Genomic DNA, 25,960 nt, shown 5'->3' with positions numbered 1-25,960 from the left:
ATCGTCTAGTACAGACTAACAAGCATGTTTTTTTCACTGATTACCTTCTGAATAAAAGTTTACTGAAATCTTGTTTCCATAGAAGCCAGTCTGTTTGACGTCAGACAAAACCTAGTGCAATGTGACCTTTTAGTTTTTTTGTTTTTTTTTTATTTGGGAAAAATAACATATTTTCAATCTATTCTGCGGTTTATATATATATATATATTTTTTTTTTTTAATTATCCCTGCATTTTTGACATACAATGTGATCAGATCTTTAAATACCATTAATAAAGGTAATCTAATAAAAGCAAAAAAGACAAACATTTTAATGTGTTAAAGCCTTTAAACACACTGATCTGCCTTTAACAGATTTTGTTGTAATAAGTTTGTGAACCTTTATATGCAGTCTATGATTTTGCATAGTAAATACATTGGGCAAGTTCTAGTTCATGGCACTTCAAGTGGCAGCAATGAGCTCCTATATCAATCTCCACATAGAGAGATTTAAGCCTGTTCTATTTCTTATTTCAAGGTTTCCTTGTATGAACGCCTTGCTTCAGATCAACATGTGAACATCACAACAGCTATTTAGTTGAAGTTTTGTTCTCATTGTTGTGTCACATGACTCACATTGTGCTCATGGATGGATGCCATCAGGGCCGGATTAAGAGAGGGCCAGGACAATGCCTATGGAATAGGCCCATTAATTGTTTACTACTCTTCACATGCTCTTGCATGTATGGAAACGTAAAGGGACACTATAGTCACCAGAACAACTACAGCTTATTGAATTTGTTCTGGTGAGTAGAATCATTACCTTCAGGCTTTTTGCTGTAAACACTTTTTTCAGAGAAAATGCAGTGGTTACATTACAGCCTAGTGATAACTTCACTGGCCACTCCTCAGATGGCTGTTAGAGATCCTTCATGGGTCATGGCTGCCTTAAATGCATCCAAACATTCAGTGTCTCCACCCTCTGCATGCAGTTGTGAGGACTGGCTGACAATGAAATTAGTTAAGGTAAAGCTGACTTTGCGAACTATGCAAACGCTCTTGCTGCTTCAGTCTCTCTAACACTGTGGCATGTTCCCTTTCTTCTACACTCACAACATACACCGTTTCTCTGTCCTAGACTATGTAACAGAAGCTTCTGTCTGCTAGTAAGAAGGTTAAGAGAGCAATGGACCAGCGAATGCTAGGGGACAGTTCTTAGAAAGTGTAGAGCTAGCGAATCATTAGATGCATTTATGCCAAGCTCAGGGTGCTGCCAGCATAGTATGCCCTTGGTTGGTCATCCTGCATGACTGGCAGGCAGCCTGTCATGCATTCACGCTAGGCTGATCATCTAATTCTTTGTGCAGACAGGCCCCCTTTTTGGGCGGTTCTGGTTATGTGATTCACATCAGTGGCCCACCCTTTTACCCCGCCCACCAAAATCCTGCTTCATCAGACACTGCTGTTAGGGGGTATGAATTTACTTCAAAGATGAAAGCGAGAGATTAGCATAGTATAACGGATCACCTGGCACCCCGACTGGGTACCTCCGTTGATGGATGCTCCTAGCGCTTCTTGAGGATTCCAAGCACTCTAGCCGACAACACAAGCACCGCAGGACGAACCTCTCTTCCTTCCAGAGCGAAGCAGGAACGAGCTCTTAAAAGAGCTTAGGAGTGATTATAGCAAGGGAATATGCAGAGCATAGCAATCCCTTGTAGCAGATTCCCCCAATAAGAGACAGGACTCCAAATTGAGGGTGAAGTAGAACTGACAAAATCTTTATTTTACTTGGGACTAGCCCATTTGGTCATTACATTAACATTGCTGTGAAAACTCAATAAAATTACAAACAGTCAAATCATAGCAGGCAACATTCAGTGACTTATTTTAACATAATTACATATTTATAAATAGGTGGGGAAGACCATAATTAACACAAATGTCTCTCCTGCATGCAGAATTAGCGATATGCAAATCTACCCGAATATGCAAATTACCAGTCTTGCTATTCAGGTAGTGCATATTACTGTTGCTACCAACAGAGGGCACTACACAAGCTCCATAGCCAAATCCACCTAAGGGGTAGCAATCCTCAGCAGTACAGGAGAGCAGGCAATACATCTCAGGGGCCATAGTCACATGGCAGGAGGCTGGCAATCAGTCTTCTCCAATGCCCAGTGGCAAGGCTGGTACCGCCACATTTCTCCCCTTTTCCAAACAGACTAACAGGGTATCTGACCTCCTGCCGGTCAGTGCCCTGGTTAGTCCAGCAACCCACCCACGAAGCACAAACAGTAATACAGCCTACCCACAATACATGGTTACTACACCTGGGTAAAAGATTAGCTCGTCCATGTCCAGGTGCCTCAACAAGGCTGTGTGGGGTACTGATAGGCTGCCTTGGTGGGTTGCTGAGTGCCAGCGCTACCACGGGAGTAGCCTGGTTGGAGCCATGCTGAAAAGAAGAGTTGGTAGGCTCCTCTCTCGGGATCTGGGGCTGCTGCTGGAGGGGGAGACCGACTGTCTCCCCTTTGGTTACATAGTCCTGCTGCTGGAGGGGGAGACCGACTGTCTCCCCTTTGGCTAAACAGCCCTGCTGCTGGTGGACAGGACCGACTGTCCCTACCCCTAGTGGTGCATGTGCAGAGACCACGGTCCCATCTGCACTGTTGTGGAGCTTACTGTCTCCCCTTGGTGGGTTAAGCTGCTGCTGGGGAGAGGGGGTAACAAGCTCCTCTCCCATACACACTTTCAGCTGCTGGGGAGAGGGGGTAACAAGCTCCTCTCCCATACATACATTCAGCCGCTGGGGAGAGAGACTAACTGTCTCCTCTCCTAATGACACACACTGCTGCTGGGGAGGAAGGACGACACCTTCAGCTCCCTGTAACACACACTGCCGCTGGGGAGGAAGGACTGCACCTTCGGCTCCCTGAGACTCACTGGACTGCTGGGGAGAGGGACCAACTGTCTCCTCTCCTAAGGACACACACTGCCGCTTGGGAGGAAGGACTGCACCTTCGGCTCCCTGAGACTCATTGGACTGCTGGGAAGAGGGACCAACTGTCTCCTCTCCTAAGGACACACACTGCCGCTGGGGAGGAAGGACGGCACCTTCAGCTCCCTGGGATACATACTGCCGCTGGGGATCTGGGCCGACTGCCCAGCATCCCTGTAGGGCCGGTAGAGAGACCTCGGTCCCATCTCCACCTGCCAGCTGGGTGTCTTCCCAGGACAAGTCAATAAGATCTTCCATCTCTGGTGCTGGTTGGGACATATGTGGTACAGTACCAAGGTCCCCTGATAACAGGCTTGGTTGCTGGGGAGGAAGAACTAAACTCAATGCTTCCGGTGGCATACAGTCAATAAGCCCCATCATGTCAGAGACAGGCGGCGTTATACATTGGAATAGGCAAACATAATCCTGTTCTAGTTCCCACTCCCGGTTGGCAAGAAAAGATAGATCTGGCTGAATGGCATCGATCTCCGTAAGGTCCCAGTTGTCTGCCCGCTCAGCTCGGATGGACCAGAAGCGAGCAATGTCGGTGTCTCCGAACCAGAGACTAGTTTCAATAGTATCCCACAACAAACCAGGGCCATCGTAGTCTTCCCCCTCAATACACTTGTACTCGATCAGCCATGGGTAGAGGTGGTAAGCATGCCACCGCAGGGCCCGATAGGAATCATCCAGCCACACCTCAGTCTCAACTAACGTCTCCAGTTCGCTTACCCATTCCTCTGAGGGCTGGTTTCCCAATAATGGCATCCGCAGCTCTAGTTGTTCTGCTTGGCGCTGGTTAGTGGTCAGGATTTCCTCGTACCGGAAGGGTCGAATTTCGTCGATGTCCTCCTTCCAGAGATCGGTACGAAGCGCCACCCTCCACTCTGTCTCTTTTTCCTCTGGGATAGGATACTCCATACTGCGCATCACATCCTGTAGTCGCTGCTGGAGCCTGGCATCAAAGGGAGATACTGCACGGCCTTCCATCTCTGAAGTAGTGCTGGTTTTCCCAAGGCTAGGAAGCCATCCCACCGCTGCCACCAATATAACGGATCACCTGGCACCCCGACTGGGTACCTCCGTTGATGGATGCTCCTAGCGCTTCTTGAGGATTCCAAGCACTCTAGCCGACAACACAAGCACCGCAGGACGAACCTCTCTTCCTTCCAGAGCGAAGCAGGAACGAGCTCTTAAAAGAGCTTAGGAGTGATTATAGCAAGGGAATATGCAGAGCATAGCAATCCCTTGTAGCAGATTCCCCCAATAAGAGACAGGACTCCAAATTGAGGGTGAAGTAGAACTGACAAAATCTTTATTTTACTTGGGACTAGCCCATTTGGTCATTACATTAACATTGCTGTGAAAACTCAATAAAATTACAAACAGTCAAATCATAGCAGGCAACATTCAGTGACTTATTTTAACATAATTACATATTTATAAATAGGTGGGGAAGACCATAATTAACACAAATGTCTCTCCTGCATGCAGAATTAGCGATATGCAAATCTACCCGAATATGCAAATTACCAGTCTTGCTATTCAGGTAGTGCATATTACTGTTGCTACCAACAGAGGGCACTACACAAGCTCCATAGCCAAATCCACCTAAGGGGTAGCAATCCTCAGCAGTACAGGAGAGCAGGCAATACATCTCAGGGGCCATAGTCACATGGCAGGAGGCTGGCAATCAGTCTTCTCCAATGCCCAGTGGCAAGGCTGGTACCGCCACACATAGGGTGCTATATCCTTTGAGTTTCTCTCTGGCACCACTTCCACCTGATACCCGACGCTTGGTAGGTATAACGGGTTTAGGGTTTTCTTTCGATAAGATTCTGTAATTAGACTCATCATAATTGTCAGCACCAGACCCAATGGGCTCTAAACCTGGCCCTGGATGCCATGTCACCCTCTAGTAGAATCTGTTACAACCTGGAATGTAATGCTACCTTATTCATGACCTATTTACCTCTACCTTTAACTATTGTGTGATGAAAAGATAACAACATACAAGGGAGGGAGAGGAAGGGATGGAGGGATGAAAGTAAGGAAAGAAGTTAAGAAAGAAAGAGAAAAAAAGAAGGAAGGAAATATAGTAGTTCACTATCTTTCATGGATTCTTCAAAATATCCATTCAGACTGAAAACGCATTCTCTCCTTCAGGACAAGGGTTACTTTTCATCACGAAAGTCCTGTCATCTGACACAAATGGGTTAAAAAAAAGATCTATTTATTTTTTATAGATTTGTTTATGCATTAGATGTAAAATTAGGTTTAATCCATGGTCAGTTGTATGAAGGAAGCAGGCTGATATTTAGCACTGGAGGTCAAGGAGCAATGTATACAGGAAGCCAGTATATACTTGGCACAGCAGGCCAAGCAGCATTTGAATATTAAAACAAAAACCATTGAGACAAAGTTTTGAAGACGCCATGTAGAGCAGTCACCCACCATCACAGAAAGCAGTCGCCATTACAATGTAACATTCTTGGAAATTCTGCATTTATCATCAACACACTAACAAAGATCATGTGTCCCAGTGAAAATAAATCCAATAACTTAGTATAGATATATATTTCAATTGGCCTTTGCCTCCAGGAAACCCACGGGAACACGCTGACAGGAAGCCAAGCAAAGCCAATAGTTCAAATTAGACATTTCTTTGTCAGACTGTTATATTCACAATGAGTAATGAATTATGTTAGAGATAACTTGCTCCCTGAAAATTCCTCAAAACATTGTTTATTGACCTTTTTTGCAGATAAAAAAAACTTACTAAAAATGTAGAGTAAACCTATTTTGCAACACTAAACTAGATTTGTAAATATTTATATATAAGGTCTTCTATGTATGTATGTATATATATAATGCCAAAATACCAGAGTATTGCAGTATGCAATGATACCTTATATATTGGACTAACATAATATTTCAAAGACAAGCTTTCGAGAGTTTCCTTTCTTCCTCAGGTCAGAAGCGATACTAATCAATCTGATAGAGGAGCAGGCCCGGACTGGGGAAAAAATTCAGCCCGGGCATTTTTGTTTCACAGCGGCCCACTGAAAAGGGGGCGGGGCCAGATAGGGTGTGTTTTGTCATCCCCAATGACAAGCACGCCCCATCTCAGTGAGCATGTTGGTCCAATGCTCTTCCAGGGCATGAGAAAAGGGCCCTGTATTTTTTCTGCACAGTGCAAGCAAATTTAATAACATGCTTGCGTTGTGTTTGCTTGAAACTTGTCTCAGTGGTTTCCATAATTGGGATACTCACTGTATTCCATTTATGGAGACACTATGTGTTTGCTTAAATAGAATCTAGTTTGTGCATGGGGATCCAGAGTGTGTATGTCAGAAATGTAGTGTGTGTAGGTGGTGCAGCGTCTGTGTGTAGGAGATCTAGTGTGTGTTTGAAGGACTCAGGAGCGTGTATAGGAGATCTAGTGAGTGTGTGTGTGTGTGCGTGTGTAGAGGATTCAGAGTGTATATAGAGATCTAGTGTGTGTATATCTGTAGAGTTGGGTAGGAATCTAGTGTTTGTCTGGAATTTAATGTGTTTAGGGGTGCAGTATGTGTGTGAGGGGTTCTGTAGTATATATACATATATGTTTGGTGTGTAGTATTGTGTGTGTGTGTGCGTGGTGCAGCGTGTTTGGGGGCTGCTTTGTGTGTGTGCTTGGTGCAGCATGTTTGGGGCTGCTTTGGGTGTGTGAGGTGTGTGCTGTGTGTGTTAGGATGCTGTGTGAGGGTGATGTGTGTGTGTGTGTTTTAGGGTGCTGTGTGAAGGTTCTGTGTGTGTGAGTGAGGGTGCTGTGTGTTGGGGCGCTGTGTTAGGGCGCTGTGTGTGTTAGGGTGGTGTGTGCATTAGCGTGCTGTGTTAGGGTGCTGTGTGTTAGGGCGCTGTGTGTGTTAGGGTGATGTGTTAGGGCACTGTGTGTGTTAGGGTGATGTGTGTTAGGGTGCTGTATGAGGGTGATGTGTGTTAGGGTGCTGCATGAGGATGATGTGTGTTAGGGTGCTGCATGAGGATGATGTGTGTTAGGGTGCTGCATGAGGGTGATGTGTGTTAGGGTGCTGCATGAGGATGATGTGTGTTAGGGTGCTGCATGAGGATGATGTGTGTTAGGGTGCTGTATGAGGGTGATGTGTGTTAGGGTGCAGTATGAGGGTGATGTGTGTTAGGGTGCTGTATGAGGGTGATGTGTGTTAAGGTGCTGTATGAGGGTGATGTGTGTTAGGGTGCTGTATGAGGGTGATGTGTGTTAGGGTGCTGTATGAGGGTGATGTGTGTTAGGGTGCTGTATGAGGGTGATGTGTGTTAGGGTGCTGTATGAGGGTGATGTGTGTTAGGGTGCTGTATGAGGGTGATGTGTGTTAGGGTGCTTTATGAGGGTGATGTGTGTTAGGGTGCTGTATGAGGGTGATGTGTGTTAGGGTGCTGTATGAGGGTGATGTGTGTTAGGGTGCTGTATGAGGGTGATGTGTGTTAGGGTGCTGTATGAGGGTGATGTGTGTTAGGGTGCTGTATGAGGGTGATGTGTGTTAGGGTGCTGTATGAGGGTGATGTGTGTTAGGGTGCTGTATGAGGGTGATGTGTGTTAGGGTGCTGGGGGGAGGCAGGTAAATGCCAATATTGATGTCTTTTTTTTTTCAAAGTTTTATTATAAAAATAAATTGATTATACCCCCCCTCTCTTCCCCCCCCCTTCCCTTCTTACCCGTAGCCTGGAAGGGGGGGGGGGGGGGCTGCTGACATCCATCCCTGGTGGTCCTCGTGGTAACACTCTCGCGAGACCCGGCCGGTTGCCATAGCAACGGCCCGGATCTCGCGAGAGAAACCCGGCGGAGCTGCAAGTTAGAGCTCCGCCGGGTCCTTTCTCCAGACTGGCTGGCTCCCTCCCTCTCTCCCCGCCGGCGGCCGCATTTGACAGCATGTGGGCCGGTGAGGGAGATCCTTGATCTCCCCACCGGCCCTTCATGGAACACAGCGGGGCCGGCGCTCGGATAGCGCCGGCCCTGCATAGACCAGGTAGATCTCCCTGGCCTCGGCCCGTGGCCATCGCGGCCCACCGGGCATTTGCCCGATGGCCAGTCCGGGCCTGTAGAGGAGAACACTTAAAACAACTGATGTTATAGAAAGGATGGGGGGGGGGGGGGAGGTAGCAGAAGATGTGCCTGAAAGTGAAAGGTGCAGGTTGGCTGAGAATAGCCAGAAAAAGTAAATAAACAGAGGAGAGTCAATAAGCTAGTTAAAAAGAAAAGAAAAAAACAAGAAAACAGTAGAGCGGGGCATGCAAGTATATAGCTGCATATATGTATGTTTATAAATTGATCAATAACAGTCTTTACCATTGTGACCTAATACTAGGTCTCCAAGCATAATGCCATGTCCAATCGGCAACAGACAGTTGCCTCTCACATGGTATCTTGGTGACATAATTGCACTTTGAGTTTAAGAATGCTTGGACTTAAATTTTAAGATGTGATGGCCAATTTGAGCAACATTACATGATTTACAAATTTATAATTTTCTTAGCCACACCTAACTCTAGACAGAATAACACAAAACAGTATATTGTGTGGCTGCAACTAAATGTAAGGCATGTAGACATGGTTGGAAAAACATGAACGGAAAGGAACAGAAAAGATGCATGATCTTTCATAAGGAATAATTGCCTGCATTAGACATAGTGATTACAACATTTACAGAGCTTAACGAGATAACAAGTATGACTTCTGCTGAGTGACTGTTTTATGAGTGAAAATACCTTATTGATGAGAGAGGTCACAGCATAATTGCCAGATATTTTCAAGCTGAAGGAAAATATGGAAATACTAAGAAAACTAATCTTTAGAACAGTTGTGTGTGGAACAGCATTTCTGAATGCAAAGCCGTCAAAGACTATAATTTTTCCTACTAGTACTTAGCAGGAAGATGAAGCAACAGTATGCATGTAGTCACAAAACCTGAACAACTGACACCTAGGAAAAATATTGCCTTGTCTAATACATATGTAGCCCGTGGATCATCACAGCTAAGAGGAATAGCCCTTGACAGAGCCAGGAGGTAGGTATAGCAGCCACAGGAAGTTAGTGATAGCTAGCATGCTGGGTAGGGTGGAGCCATAAGGGGAGTATTTATACCGGCCATTATATGAAGTTGCCATTTTAACTGAACCTAAGCTTACCTGTCAGTTGTGAAAGCTGCCTGCCCTGGAGGGAGAAGGAGGCAGCATAGAAGAACAGAGCAGTATTGAGGCAGGAGGCAGCATGGAGGTACAGGAGAGGCTGGAGTGAGCTGCTGCTGTATGCTCACTCCCATCAGCCTCAGACAGAACTCCAAGCAAGCCACCATCCTGGACACAAAGGTTGTGGCAGAAATCGTGGCTGGTGGCTGCAGGAGCAGGTGGAGGGGCCCCGAGCACGTCTGCTCCCCCCCCCCCCCATGCGGCGACGGAACAGAGGCTGGCAAGGAGAGAGCGAGGCCGCCCCAGCGGCAGCCCAGGAGTGATATCGTTAGTTCGGCGGCACCAGAGCCCTTTAGGAGGCGGCAATGGGACGGCTGTTAACGAGGTCGGAAAGCAGGCGGGAGTTGGAGGGCACGAAGGACAGAGGAATCCAGCATGACATGATGGCCGCCGGGCAGGGAGACGGAGGAGAGCGGCAAGAGCCGTCCTGGTGAGTCTGCCCCTGGTGGCATACCTGAGGGACAGGGGGGAATGATGCAAGATGCCAGCAGTGTACAAGGGGGGCCGTCCAGGTCGGCGGGACACAGACGGAGGCGGAAGGGGATAGTGAAAGCAGAAGGCGGAGTCTTCACAGGCGCAGCAGAGCAGCTATGGAGGGGAAGACCAGCAACCAGAATTAATTAAAGGGGCCACAAGTGGATGAGGTGGCCAGGTAGAGGCCAGGTACTGCAAGCAGAGGCAGAAGAGAGGACAAGGACGGGTGGAAATGGACGTAAGGGACAGAGGCAAGTGGGAGCCCCATTGGGGGCGCTCTCAGGAGCAGGAACATAGGAGGAGCGTCAGCAGGTGTGAGTACGGGAGGGAGCAGCGCAGGGACAATGACAGGCATAGCAGCAGCAGGAGGACAGACGAGGAATGGAGGAGCAGGTGAGGAGCCTGTCAAGACGTCGGTGTGGTAGGAGGAGTTCCAGTTCCTGGGAGTGGAGGAGGAGATCTAGGGCAGAGGCGTGGCACCTGCGGCCAGGAAGGTCAGGCAGCAAGAAGGAGCAGAGATTAGGACGACAGAACAGAGCGCAGGGATGAAGGGCTGGTAAGGTTATATCAGAACAGACTACCCAGGTTATTTTCTCCCAGCAGGTCGAGGAGTGTTACTCCTACGGGCTTGAGGTGGACCAGCGCGGACAGGAGTCGGTGTCCACCGGATACTCCAGAACCTGGCATGGTGGACGGAAGGACAGCGCAGACGGGGGTTCGGGCGGTGAGTCAATTAACAAACCACACTCTGGGAAGCTTTTTTAAATTGCAAAAATCATTTTAGAGTCATGATCAAGGAAAAGAAGGGCCATCCCCGCGGTGCGGAGGGGTGGGGTCACCAGAGGGCGGTCGGGAGGCAGACGTTAGGGCGGTGGTGACGGCGTGACGGGTAAGGGAAGGGGTGCGGTACCAGTACCGGGGACATCTGACGGGGCAGGAGAACAGTTAGATGTGTGGCAATATTTCAGGCGTGGCGCGACAAAATGGGCACGTGTCCTTCGCGGGGCCATTAGGGAGGTCACTTGAAGGCGGAGGATAAGATTTGATTAAGGGGATTTGTAAAAAAAAATTCCTGTCTTCCGCTCGAGGAGTTCCTTGATTTAAAAGTGGACGATAGGAAGGAGGCCGGAAAAGAGGAGGAGGGAAAAGGCGCCGGTATCGCAAGATACTGAAGACTTTGGGAATTGTCTTAGGGCTTTTGTATCCTAGTAGACGTTATCGGGGTAAGGTGCCCGGTTCCTAATGATGATGCAGGAAATGCGCTCTTTCCGGGGGCAGCCGGCGCGCCCCCATGAGGTGCAGTGCTGGCCGGACAGAAGAAAGGTCAATGCAACTGGCGACCGTCGGGTAGGCTTGGATAAGGGTGTTCCGGAGGCGGTGGGAGTCACGGTGTCAACTGACGCGTCAAGAAAGGAAAACCTAAGACAGGAGGGGTACTCGCCGGGGCTTCAGCCCCGCGTTTGCGGCTCGGAGCGGCACCGGTGACGATCAGTGCGTTGCTGCCGTGGCTGCTCGAGTGGTCACGCGAGGAAGCCCAATTGTCCATTACATCCCCGCCATTAGCGGATCTGTGGGTGTCTCCGTGGGGGGTGGTCCCCTACAAAGGGGCGTGCAAATTCCGTCTGATACAAAACTTATCACACCCGAAAGGGGCATCGGTAAATGAGGACATCGATGTGGACCTGTTCTGTATCTTAGGCATCATTCGGGGGGAGCGGGACGCATTCGATTATTGGCGACCCTTCCATCTTTTGGGTTGCAGGTGCCTATTGGTAACCTCTGATTGCCAACGGGTGGTTCCATTTCATGTTCCTAGTTCGAGAAGTTGGTTCCGTCTGGGAGTGGGTGGTGAAAGAGGAATCAGGAAGAGGTTCCTTAGTACATTATCTGGAAGATAGCTTGCTGTTGTGGACATACCTTACGGTCGCGGGAATCCTACTGCACGTCTTTGCTTGGGCTGGAAATTGTTTCGGTGGTAGGAGAGTGTCTAGGGATCAGTTGACTGCGCTTTGGGAGTTCAGGATGAAGGTTTGCAGGTCCAAGAAGGTCACGCTGAGAAATCGCAGTTGTTCATAAGGCAGTTTCAAGTTCGCATGTCGGGTTAGTCGCGAGGGATGGGTCTGTAGCCGTTTCATGGCGAAGGCTACTTGTGGAGCCTTTGCGGGTGGTATCGAGTTGTTCATGGATGCCTCTGGGAACATAGATTCTGGGGCATACCTGGAAGGTAGGTGGTGCGCGGAGCGGTGGCGGTAGGCATGAAAGGTAAGTCCTCTCATTCGAAGTTGGCATCTTTTGAGTTATTTCCATTGGGAGTGGCCGTGGCTCTAAAAGGTAAAGGATTGAGGGAAGAAAAGTTGTAATTCATGGACAATACGGCGGGGTTCATGCGGTTTACCGTCCAGCCGGGTCCTCGGTTCAGGAGGTACGCCGATGGCGGCGATGTGCAGTATCACTGTGCAGGTTGTTTAATATCAGGTGCGGGCCCGCCACGTGCTTGGTTGGCGGAAGGTAGGGGCTGATTATTTGGATCGCGTACAAGGGGACAAACTGCGAATGGCGGCACCAGGGGGCGCAGGAGGAGGGACAGGCCGGTCTGGAGGAAATGTGGCAGCTCGAGATGCCATGCTTGGAGGATCGATACGGAATCCTATGGCACCGGGCTATGTGAAGGTTTGGGATATGTGGGACGATGCGGTTGGTTTCACTGGGGGTGGTCCCAGTCCAAGGAGGGGAGATGGGATACCTTGCTGTGGTTCGTAAGCCGCTTGTTCGTTCAGCATTGGCTCCATCGGCGATGGACAGGAGCATGGCGGCATTGGCATTAGGGTTCAAACTGACCGATTGGGAGGAAGTGACGGAACGTTGTCACGTCCATCAGGCATCGTGGGTCTTACAGAGAGGTATGAAATATGTCGGTGCCGGGCGGGTTGTTTCCTTGGGTAACGCAACGCCTGGTGGGCGTGCTGAGGGTGATGTGTTACTCTACTTTTGCAGTGAGTTTGTTTGCGGTGGCCTTCTTGGGGCAATTCGGATTGGGGAGCTGGTGAGTGCCTTTCGGGAGGGTATTGGGGGGTTCTACACTCGGTTGTCGAACCTCAGTCGGTTAAGGTAACGATTTGGTAGGGTTGTACAAGAATGGATGTGTCTGGTAAAGGAGGTTTGGTAAAGCTATATTCCCTGCCGCGGTCAGGGGTATGCCCGGCGTCAAGCGCATGACGCTACTTGCTGCTTCGCCCGGACATCCCGGGTGGCTTACTGGTAAAAGGGATCGGTGTGCACCTGTCATGGCTTTCCGCTATAGCAAACAAATTGAAGGGTCCAAATTAAAAGTATAAACCCGCATATCTACCCTGTGAACTAAAGTGAGGAATGCATGGGTTTAATTGTCCCCGAGACTATACTTTGTGAAAAGTATGAAACGACAGACTAGCATGAAATTTATTTTTAACTGATCGAGCAATGGGCACGTCAGTTGTTTAGGGACAAAAATCCATAATTGTTACACTGCCTTATATTTGAATGCATTAAAGGACAACGGTCACCTCAAACAAATGTTTTCATATAATAATCCTATCATCAAGTATTGAAAGGATTTTTTTCCCACCTACATTCCTACATTTACTATATGACAAGATCCTTCCATTTACATGCATCTTTGGTCGAACAAAGTTTAAAAATCAATAAAAAAGTATTATAGCGTGTAACAAACATGAATAATGAATAATAAAAACAGCTTTAATACGCCTGTGAGGGTTACCTTACTACCCTCACCATAAAATACAAACAACAAAAGATGAAAAGCAGCAATCTGTATGGTCTTTGCGGCTTCACTCCCTGCAAAGGAACGGGGAACACTATAGAGACTGTCAGGTCTTTAATCACCGCCTGACCAAAGGTGATGGTATATGGCTGAAAGATCCTGTCTTATACTAGAGTTAGGAATGATGTATATCTCTTTCTGTTTTTTTAAAGATTTAAAAATAAAAATACTTGATGATAGGATTAATATATTAAAATTTAATTTTTGCGGTGACAGTTGTCCTTTAAGCTAATTAAAGTACCATAATTTGAGTCATGATGTAAAGATGAATAGATGTCCATGGACAGCTTATATTTAAGTGCAATGTACATATGTATATATAAAGTATTAATTAAATTAATTTGCCTCTCTGTTACAAATGCTGTCCACATCCACATAGATTTCAAATGCAAATATTTGATGGTCATTTGGTTATTTCAAATAATATTCACTGGTCCGTGAGATTTATACCAAAATGTAAGGCCTGGTAAAAATGTCAATCATTCAGTTATTCTTATTACATGCTCACTGTAGCATCATTTTCTTTAGGGACATCACCTGGTTATGGTATGTACACAAGTAGCATGCTGGGCGTTCCCATTGCTTTCTAGAATGTTCATAATATAGGGTTATGCAAGCACCTGTGCGTCTTAACTAAAGCTAAGCCTTGCCATGGTCATGTGACATCTCATGAACAAGGTGTTGCTTCCTACAAAACAGCCACTCATTGGATGATTTTCATATCAAACCAGTCTCTTTAAATCATGGGTCGTCAACCTGGTCCATACCGCCCACCAGTGGGCGTTTTAGGATTCCAGGTGGGCGGTAGCAGAATCCTCCCTCCATCCAGAGATATTAACACTCTATTCATCTCTCGCGGACTCCGTGGTAAGCAGGAAGTGCGAGGTTGCAGATGCGAGTGCATGAAAGCACGAGCGTGTGTGCCTGAACGCGCATGTGCGCCTATATTGCGCGTGCATACACACGTACGAATGCGTGCACTCGTGAACGAGTGTAACACACGGGTAGAGGAAGGGGAGGAGTTGGAAAATAGGAGAAAGAAGGAGCAAAGTACTTGCAGAATAGGAGATAGAAGGAGCAGAGTACTTGTAAAAAAGGAGAAAGGAGCAGAGTACTTGTAAAAAAAGGAGAAAGAAGGAGAGTACTTGTAGAATAGGAGAAAGAAGGAGCAGAGTACTTGTAAAAAAGGAGGAAAAAAAAGGAGCAGAGTACTTGTAAAATAGGAGAAAGAAGGAGCAGAGTACTTGTAAAAAAGGAGAAAGAAGGAAAATAAGAAATATAAAAAGGAAAAAGAGAAAAAATATTGTTGGCTAATAATCATAAGTGGGCTACCTGGCTCAGCCTTCTTGCTGGGCATTGCTATAAGAAAGGGAGAGGAGAGGAGCTGATGCACGGATGAGAAATCATATTATGAGCAAACAGAGAAATCGTCTGAATATCCCCGAAAGAGGAGATCTTCGTTTGTTCCTTACGAAAATAGAACCAGATATCAAATATTTAGTTTTGCAGCATCATCCTCAAGGATCTCATTAATCACTAGTTAAAGGTAATTTCAATTTACTTTATTGTTTTCTAATTAAACTTTATAAAGTTAAAAACATTATAGACATACATAAAGTAGAAATAAAAAGATAAATGTAGGTAAATTTTGCACCATTAACATATCCCTTTAATGATCAATTATGCATAATATGCCGGTAATTAGTCCAGTAAAACTTCAGAAAAGAGATCCCAAATAAAAAAGTGTTTTTTTTGTTTTGTTTTATTCGATCAAGAACACAACTCTTCATCAAGCTCTATTAATTAGCTGGCTGAAGTGCATCATTAATGAAAGCAACGGTTAATTCCTAGTACTGCTTAAGCACGAGTCATTGATATTTTTGAACATAGAGGGAATTTAATAAATAAAATACTGCTACGGATCTCTAATTAAGTACTAATTCCAGGAACCATAAAAATAAATATTAAATCGGGTTGGAAGATAAAAAAACAAACAAAAAAACTTTCCTTTGTTGAACTTAACACATAATAGTGAGTTTATTCTATTGATTTGGAAATGTGATTAATGTAAAGGATCAGTGCTGAAAGAAATACAACCTTCACATTGCACAAATGAGGTTTTTGAGAGGCACACAAGCTGATTTTGTGAGTGTAGAAAGGATACAGTGATTGCATGAGCTGTAATAATAGCGACAAATGAGAGGAGATGCACATGTCACTTAACCATCCCGATATAAGTCAGACATACTGATTTTGGAGCCTGGTTCCACAATCCAGACGTTGTTCCCTGCAGCCCAGTCCCCAAAAAGCGTAACGTGAGCGTATCATTAGATCTGTTTACGTTACACTCAGGACTCTAGGACATGTAGAGATAACTGAAATTATGCTCCCTGCATTGTCTGCCCAAGTACGCTGGCCTGCTTGATTGTTCTTTAGCTCCCCCACCTCATACATGTTTAAATAAGTATACATTTTTTTTTTTTTAAAAGAAGCTATAACTTTCCTGAAATTCAGCGTCTGGTGAAGCTCCCAGCACTGCAATTCACTCTCGGTCTGACATTTCAACCATAGTGAGGTCCAATCAAATGCTACTTATAGAGAAACTGTTTAACCAGCTCAGAGACCATGCACACTCTCTGAGCCAGTGTGGGGGTAGGGGGCAGAGAGAATATAAAAAAAAACATTAATAACACAAGGTATAGGGGGATGGAGAGGGCTTCAATGAAGGAGTGAGCAAAGGGAGATAAACTCTTCCCTTTGCAAATACCTACCACCTGCAAGGGAGAAGCTCACTGTGCATGCTGACAACAGACATACATTTTGAACAGAATTGGTGTTGGAACTCTGCAAACAGCCCCCAGCACAAGTAAAAAAATCTACTGATTGAAAACACTGTCCATACAGACTCCTACCACCACAATCCTTTTTTTTTTTTTTTTTTAATATTCTTTTTTTTTTTTACGTGCTGATCCACATATTCATGTTAGTACAAACATCACAGTATTGATTCACATTACATAACAATTAGCGAAGTTGAACAATTTTTTAATTATTTAACATTCTTGTTAAGGAGGTATCAACGGTAGCTCCTCGAAGCCTATAAGTCTAACCACGTATCAGCACAAGGTAAAATACCAGGCCTGAGAGGTATATCCAACTGTACAATTGAACTTTCATAAGTTGTGAAAGAAGATTGAGAGCCTACTATCAACTTGTTACTTTTACATATCTCTTGTCACAATGTAACATTACTGAGGCACATATATTCAATTTGCTTCGTAACATACGGTTAGCTGTACCCATTATTACACATAGTAGAAAATAGTATAATTATCGGTTGTTACCACTACCCTTGATGTGTTATGTCAACACATTAGTTCCCTTTAAGAGAAAGTGAGAAAAGGAAAGATAAGAGGGAGAGGATTATAGGGGTAGGAGCTTTAACCCCTTAAGGACCAAACTTCTCGAATAAAAGGGAATCATGACATGTCAAACATGTCATGTGTCCTTAAGGGGTTAAGTTTTTAGGACTGGTGTCACCCCTGCGTCATGTAGGGGTTTCGGCTAATGAACTAGTCGAGCGTCCCCGGAGAAGGGAATGGCTGCCTGACCCGTCATTGGTCGCCTCTGTTTTCAGATGTACCAGTCCCCTAGTTCTCATTACGATCCCATAAGGCTCCCAGGGCTCCCAAATTTCTTGAAAGATTTAGTGGTCCCTTTCACTCTGGCTGTCAAATCATCCATCAGTTTACTCTCTTTGATCCTGGTGATTACCCCTGCAAAGTTTGGGCCCCCCAGTGTCAGCCATGAGGTTGCAATCGCTCTACGTGCGCTTAGGGTAATTTTGTGTATATTTTTCTGTTCCCTCTTGGTCCATCCCTACAAGGCCTATTTAAAACCCCTTAAGGACCAAACTTCTGGAATAAAAGGGAATCATGACATGTCACACATGTCATGTGTCCTTAAGGGGTTAAAGGACCACTATAGTGCCAGGAAAACAGACTCGTTTTCCTGGCACTATAGTGCCCTGAGGGTGCTCCCACCCTCAGGGTCCCACTCCCGCCGGGCTGAAGGGGGAGAAAGGGGGTTAAACACTCACCTTTCTCCAGCGTCGGGCTCCCTTGGCGCTGGGGACTCTCCTCCTCCTTCGGTCGTTATCGGCTGAATGCGCATGCGCGGCAATAGCAGCGCGCGCATTCAGCCAGTCCATAGGAAAGCATTATCTTTTTTTTTTTTTTAATATAGTTTTTTATTAGAAATTTTTTTCCTTTACATATACAACAATATACTGGTCTCATATTTTGTTTAACAGACAAATACAGAATCACATAGCATTCTATTAAATCATATATCATCAAGATTTGTCTTATATTCAATTATAGCACAGTATATATCACATACGGACATAGTCTACAATCACAAAAGAGAAACAAAAACACAGACAATAAAAGCCCCACACCAAATCTAGAGCAACATGATCGATTAGTTTCAATACTCGCTTATATGTATTTTATTATCACTTATCTATATTCCTCGCTTTCCATATATCAACTGGTAAATTTCGAATAATAGTATAATCAAGAAGGGCTATTGGAGGAGCAGAATAATATCTTATATTTATACAGCCAATCACCATACCATTGTTTTTTCTTCGAGTTATCATTGTTGATCATCTCGTGTTCCATAGATATTTGGAACAGGACCTGATCAATCAATAACCGTTTATTATACGGCTTAGATGATTTCCAATGTCTCGCTATGATAATTTTAACAGCAACTAAACAATGAATAGCAAAACAAATGTCTTTTTTTGCATCAAATGACAAGTTTAGATGTAAAAGAGCAGAAGCGGCATTCTCCGTAATTCTATTAGTAGTCACAGTTGTAAAAATATGAAAGGCCCAAGACCATAGATATTTGACAGCTGGACAGGCCCACCAAATATGTATGTAAGTACCTGGATGAGAACCACATCTCCAGCAAGTTGGATCAGAATTATGGAACATTCTCGCCAATCTTGCCGGAGTATAGTACCATCTGTAGAGGACTTTAAAGTGGCATTCAGACAGATTCAAACAGTGAATATATTTATTCACCAGGCTCAAAGAGACATTCCAATCATCCAGAGAAATTTGCAGTTCTAGTTCTTGTTCCCACGTCTTAATCAAGCTGTGGGGAGACTCCTTAAGAGCTTCCAACATTGATGCTGCAGCAGACATAATCTTATTAATAGATTGGGAATTAAATATGACCTCTAACTTTTTAGCAAAAATGGAAGATGATTTAATCACGTTTTTGTGAATAAAGTTTTTTATGCGGAGATAAGTAAAAATTTCTCTGCGCGGAATATGCAGAGAATCAATAATATTCTGGAAGGGTAGGATATTGTCTCCCTGCATAATTTCTGCAATTCTTATTCTATCCGCGCAGACCCAATTCTTTAACGAAAAGTCTTGTATAAGTAGTTGGAATATATCCAAGGGACATGTCTTAGGTATCATATTTATTAGGCCTAATTTTTTTTTAATTAGTATCCACTCTTCTAATATTTGCGATAGTATCATTGAGTTATTTATAGGCGAATTTACTAAATTTTTACTTGTAGCTGTCCACATCAAATATTGTAATTTGTCTACATGGGCCACGTTCGCCTCCATAATATACCATGGTTCCAAGACCTGTTTAGGGTCCTGAAGGAGATATATATGCCTAATAATGTTAGCATGATAACTATAAAGAATACTAGGGAAGTGTAGGCCTCCATTTGTCAATTTTTTGGTTAAGATCTTTTGGGCAATTCTTGGTTTTTTGTTATTCCAGATAAAATTGTTGAAATATGTTTGGATCATCGCCAACCAAGGTCTGGAAACCCCAAGCGGAATCATGGAAAACAAATATAGCCATTTAGGCAAAATATATGAATTAATGATGTTTATTTTTCCTTGCCAGGAGTTTTCTAGATTTCTCCATTTTCTAAGTTTGAGGTTCATATTTCTCATAAGAATCGAGATATTCCGCTCCATTATTTCTGACACTTTAGAAAGATAGACAAGAAGACACCAAACAAATTCTGCTGGACTTTGTTGCAACATTGGGAATTCAGTTTGACCCACATGATCAAATAATAGAAAGGTGCCACAGGATATTTAAACCCCAATCTATGCAGAAAGATCTACCAAGGGACATTATTGCGTGTTTTTTTTCTTATGAATTCAAAGAATCAATTCTAAACTCTGTCAGAACTGGGCAAAGTAATTCTGGACGTTTCCAAAACATTCAGGTCTTTCGGGATCTATCGTATGAAACTCGTCAAAACAGGAAATTATTCAGCTCAGCAACCCAAATTCTCAGAGCTCATAACATAAGATATAGGTGGTTATATCCCCTAAAGCTGTCTCTGACACATGAAGGAAAAAGAGAGACTTTTGATTCAAATTCTGATTTACTTGAATGGTTGAGGGGCAAGAAATTACTATAGCAGATCCAGAGTGCTCTCTGGGGCTAGGGGGAGGGGGGGAGGGTGAATCAGGATGATTAATAGATAGGGCAGTTGTTTAACCATCTGACTTAGCTGTGTTTTTTTTTTTTTTTTTTTTTTTTTTTTTTCTCAGGGTTTAGGTGTGTTAGGTTATTAACATGATTAGACAACAGGATTTTTTGGAGTGGTGGTTGCTTAGTCTCCTGATATGTAGAGATGATAAGGGTATAGTAATCGTATAATAAGTACAATAAGCGTAAAAAGTAATAGCACTACTACAGAATAATTTAACCAATTATTGCGGTCATCGCAAGGGTGTAAATAATAGATATAAAGTAAATTGGTTGTTTGCTGCAACATTTTGGGAATTTTGGACACTAATTGCTACACACTGTATAATGTCTACTAGCCTGATTGTACTACTATAACACTATTTTTTTTTTTTTTTTTTTTTTTTTGGAGGCCTATGCACAGATAGGTCGAAATAATATAATAGCACGATGTATTAATACAGGTATTGTAATTAATATTTCTTTATGGGGTTGAGTATGGGATAATATATGTAATAGCACTTATACAGAACAATTTAGCTAATTTGGACGACCCGAATGAGGTGATAAATAATGTATGTAATAGGTTTGATGCAGGCTAGATAGATGCTAATTGAGAGACACTATATAATGACTATAACGTCAATTTAACACTATTATAAAGAATTTGGGTCTGGTTTGTGTGTAGATATCCGGACACGAAGTAACACAAATGACACTTTTTTTTTTTTTTTTTTTTTTTTTTTTTTTTTGTATATTGTCTACATTTCTGTAAGATGCTAAATATTATACAAGGTGTGTAATGGTGTCACCATAGAACAATTTAATTATTATGGTCGACCTATTCACGGTGGCGCACAATGTATAGATTGTGCTTTCGACGAGGATAAGTGGCTTCCCATAAATATCTTGATATAATCGAACATAACTACACAATGAGATGCTATGATCCTATAGATCTATAAAAATGGATACTGTTCCGTGGTGATGATCACAACATAGTGTATCTAACAGCACTTTTATAGAACAATCAGATCTATGGTTACGGTCTAAAGTTGGGAATAAACCATTTAAGGATATCTGGCCTATCCAAAGATAACACCATGCAATATAAGGACATAGGGTTTTGATATAAATTAAATTTTCTATCACTACTCACTTTGCTTAAGTAGTGTAAGGCTTGGCCTAACCACTACCGAGTGGCAGGGGCAGACGGACAATCCTGTATTAGGAGTCCGTATGCTATGCCACTCGGATGTATAGCGGTATACAATAAAGGCTGATACGTATTGCGTTTATTACGTTTGAAATTAATTGAAATAATTGGAATCTTGTCTATTCGTTACTAGAAGAGGTCACTGTTTTATTCTCTATCTATTAGAAATAGCATGATCCTACGAGGCTGCCTATTTCCTTTTTTCCTTCCCCTTGCCTCTCGATGGGTTGCCCCTCTTGGTGTAGTACTACTACACTGTTTCCGTTGATTTCTATTGCAATCAGAAATCTACGGGTTAAAAAAGAGAAAAAAGAACTATGTTCTTTTTAAGTTTGTTTTATGTTGTGCATTGACGCTGAATCTACTACGAATTTATTCGGCGAGATTAGGCGCAATATGTTTGTTGTGGTGTTTTTCTTTGGGTGTTTTTTTTCTGTCCTTTTTCTTTAGAGCAAATGATACCCTTGACAAAGATATCTTATCTAATGATACTAAAGCTTTCCTGCCCCCAGACATCGGGGCGTCGATTAGTTTAATAGATGTGCAATTTTCAATAACTCCAGATGCTTAGGTTTTTATCACTGAATGTTCAGGGCATGAATACTAATAAAAAAAGGAGAAGACTATTCAATACTCTTAATGAGCACAATGTACAGGTGGCATTCTTACAAGAAACTCATTGGCTCAAGGATATCAAACAAAGATGGGGAGGGCATAAATACTCTAATATTGTCCACGCCTCACTAACAGAGAACAAAAAAAGAGGAGTTGCAGTTGTGTTTAATTGTAATATAGAGTTGGAAATTAAATATATTGAATTGGATCCAGAAGCGAGATCCATAATTATTGTTTGCATTATTGATAAAGTGACCTACACTCTTGTTAATGTCTATCTTCCGAATGTTGATCCTATGACTAAATTTGCTACCATAATGGACCGAGTCGATAAAGTATCAAAGGGACATTTAATCATAGCGGGGGATTTTAATTGCGTATGGGATCCTAAAATGGACAAGACGCATATTTCAAAAAAAAATTGTGATAAAAGAACTATTAAGCAGGCTAAAAGACTTTACAATATTTCTAAACAATATAATATCCATGATATATGGAGACTATTACATCCCACTGATAAAGACTACTCTCATCAATCATGTGTGCACGGTACGTATGCTCGCATTGATTTCTGTCTCCTTGACGCAAATTCGATATCTTTGTGCAATTCAATTGAAATCAGAGAGAGTCTATGGTCAGACCATAGCCTCATAATAATGGATCTTGGAAATAAATCCCCTATGGCCCGTACTACATGGAGATTAGACGATGCTCTTCTTAATGATTCAGACAATAAAAAGGAATTAACTCAATTATTAAATAATTTTTGGCTAGAAAATAGTTCCTCTGATACAACACCGGCAAATAATTGGTGTACACACAAAGCCGTTATGCGTGGTTACTTAATCAAATTAGCCCATAAAATGAGGGTTCTTAATGGTAAGACCCTGACCGATTTATACATTGAGTTTTATAATATCTCGAAACTTAACAAACAGAAGCCATCTATAGAATTAAAAATTAAGCTAAATACTCTAAAAAAACAGATCAATTTGAAGGTTGAGCAGAAAATTAAATTAAATATTCACAAACTAAAATTAAACAATTATTATACGGGAAACAGGGCAAATAAAAATTTGACAAAAAGACTGCAAAACCACTATGCCAAAAATAGAGTCGAAAAATTGACAGATGGACAAAGGATCTATTCGACACCTTCTGCAATTGGGCAGAGATTTAATCAATTTTATGAGGACCTGTACAATCTCAAACTGTCTCCTAATTTAAACGATATTCAAAATTATCTAGCCTGTACCCAGATTCCTAAAGTTACACCGCAAGACCTAATAATTTTAAATAGGCCCATTTCGGAGGATGAAGTCAAATTGCAAATAAATAGACTTCCTATTAACAAAACTCCGGGACCAGATGGCTTTACGAATATGTATTATAGACAGATGCAGCCTCTATTAAGTAATCCTTTAACAGAAATGTTTAATCAAATAGCCCTAAATAAATCTTTTCCAGCTGAATTGTTGCAGGCGAATATTATTCCAATACTGAAACAAAATAAATTAAGCTCTGATCCCGGTAATTATAGACCCATAGCGTTAATCAATACAGACATGAAGCTATACGCGGCAATAATTGCCGATAGAATTAAGAAAATTATTTCGTCACTGATTCACCCTGATCAAATTGGATTTGTTCCAGGCAGGTTAGCATCCAACAACACCAGGAGAATAATCGACATTATAGATTGGGCCAATAGAAATGAGCTTCCCCTCCTGACCCTGTCATTAGATGCTGAGAAAGCATTTGACAGGGTCGGGTGGGGCTATCTCAGTGAAGCCCTTAAGGCTTTTGGACTCATGGGCTGGATACACAATGCCATCATGGCTCTCTATTCTTCTCCCTCCGCCAGAACTGTGGGTCCGAACATCACAGCAGGGTGGTTTTCACTCAAAAACGGTACGCGACAGGGATGCCCTCTTTCTCCTCTGTTGTATATTTTGTCTATAGAGCCATTGGCTATTAACATTAGGAACAATGCATTAATAAAAGGTGTACAAACCAATTCGTTGAATGCTAAAATATCTCTCTATGCGGACGATGCGCTACTTACGTTGACTACCCCTGAGTCGTCTTTAAAATTTTTAATGTTTGAGATCGATAGATACTCTGCTATCTCAAATTTCAAGCTAAATATAAACAAATCTACGGCAATGTTTATGAACTTGAATAATGAGATAGTAAATAGTTTAGTCTTAAGCTATAAATTTATATGGACCGATTCACAAATAAACTACCTGGGATTAGTCATAGGAAAGCATTATCAATGCTTTCCTATAGATGCTGGCGTCTTCTCACTGTGAAAATCACAGTGAGAAGCGCGGAAGCGCCTATAGCGGCTGTCAATGACACAGCCAGTAGAGGCTGGATTAACCCACATGTAAACATAGCAGTTTCTCTGAAACTGCTATGTTTACAGCAGGCAGGGTTAATCCTAGATGGACCTGGCACCAAGACCACTTCATTAAGCTGAAGTGGTCTGGGTGCTAATAGTGGTCTTTTAAGAGGTACACCCAGGGGTCAAATGCAGGAGTTCTAACGAACACCCGATTCAACAGGTTCTCTTCTGATTTCCAGAACCTGACTAGGATTGGGCATTCCCACCATATATGTAAGTACGTCCCTCGTGCTCCACATCCCCGCCAACACTTATCTATTGTGGTTTTGTGCATTCTAAAACGTTTTACTGGTGTTGTATACCATCGGAACATGGTTTTCCAGACTATTCCTGGAGGGTTACGCACATAGACGTGTTTTTTTTTAGCTTCCCAAATTTTTGGCCCTTTTATGCCCTCTAGTACTTCGCCTAGGTCCCTTTCCCACTGGTCGGTATACGTTAACCGTCCCCAATCCGTGTTTTCCGAGCAGAAGTGAGCGTATATCTGCATGTTCTAAAGAAATCAGTAGGTGTTAAGTGTCTCCACTGCTTAATGTCGTCAAAGGTGACGATCTCATTACCCTGAAATAGATGGCATATCCTCTGCAGGCCTACCTTCTCTGGATTTTGGAAGTCTCTAGCAGTCATGCCAGGTAGGAATGCTCTGTTGCGAAGGAGTGGCATTAGGGGAAAAGGCGAAACTGCCAAACTATACTTAATTTTGGTCGAGTCCCATATCCTCAGAGAGTTGAGGATTGCTGGACAGGTAATTCTAGGCATAGGTCTGTGCTCCTTGGGTATCCACATTGTAAACTGAGGCAGGTCCACCATGAGTGACTTAATTTCCACCCACTTCCTATCGTCTGGAGGGGAGTGCCACATTGCCACTTGCGTCAATTGTGCCGCTAGATAATTGAAGTATTGGTTTGGGAGACCCAAACCTCCCCTTGTGGAAGTCCAGCACTAACATGAAGTCCAGCACTAAAGTGTTGGGAATACATGTTTGTATTCCTAATGCTATTGTGTTCCTTTAAGTCCCAGTTATCATCCCAGGAACTAGAACAGAATAGAAACGTATAAAGAGGAACATATGACAGTTACTCCCAACTCTGGCACTCACAGAGTGAAGTGGACATTTTGCTTAAGACATTAGATATTATACTACAAAACCCTCTGTTACTTAGCACTCTGTCTTTGTTGCCCCTTATTTAAGCCCATTGAATACCTACATGCCCGTTTTATACCTCTGCCAGTTTCTCTGCATAATCCTCAAAAAACTCCTTGCCACCTTCAGAGACATTTTATACCTGTGCCAGTGGCAGCCTAAAACAATTTAGATTTTAATTCAATTTATGTCCACTTTGAGAATTACGATATGGCCGATTAGGCATGTTTATAGTTGCCATGGAGATGCAGTTCCATTGCCAGTGTATTGTTATGGTACAGAATGGTGATGATGGTGCAGTAAAGTTCCATTGTGCATTTGCACAGATTGTCATTGGCTAAAGTTTTGGTTCACTGTCTGCCATGCAAAAACAAATCACGAATCATTAGCAAGAATACAGACAAATGTTTTACCATTACATTTATCGAAATTGTATGGTCTGAAACCTACACTAAAGCGAGAAAATGAAAAGCATCTGGTACGAACAATGGTATATAAAGAACAATTTAACACTGCAGCAATGGGCG

The 25,960-nt window shown here is 43.3% G+C and overlaps 1 protein-coding gene across 1 annotated transcript in view; it reads right to left on the bottom strand.

Annotated features, from left to right (window-relative positions):
* Nucleotides 1-25,960, bottom strand: part of GAREM1 (GRB2 associated regulator of MAPK1 subtype 1) — a 170,036-nt gene that overhangs the window by 27,567 nt on the left and 116,509 nt on the right. The gene's annotated exons all lie outside the window — the stretch shown is intronic.

The sequence above is a fragment of the Pelobates fuscus genome, chromosome 4 (assembly GCF_036172605.1).
Source record: "Pelobates fuscus isolate aPelFus1 chromosome 4, aPelFus1.pri, whole genome shotgun sequence".
NCBI lineage: Eukaryota > Metazoa > Chordata > Amphibia > Anura > Pelobatidae > Pelobates > Pelobates fuscus.
This window is presented reverse-complemented; position numbering and strand designations above follow the sequence as displayed.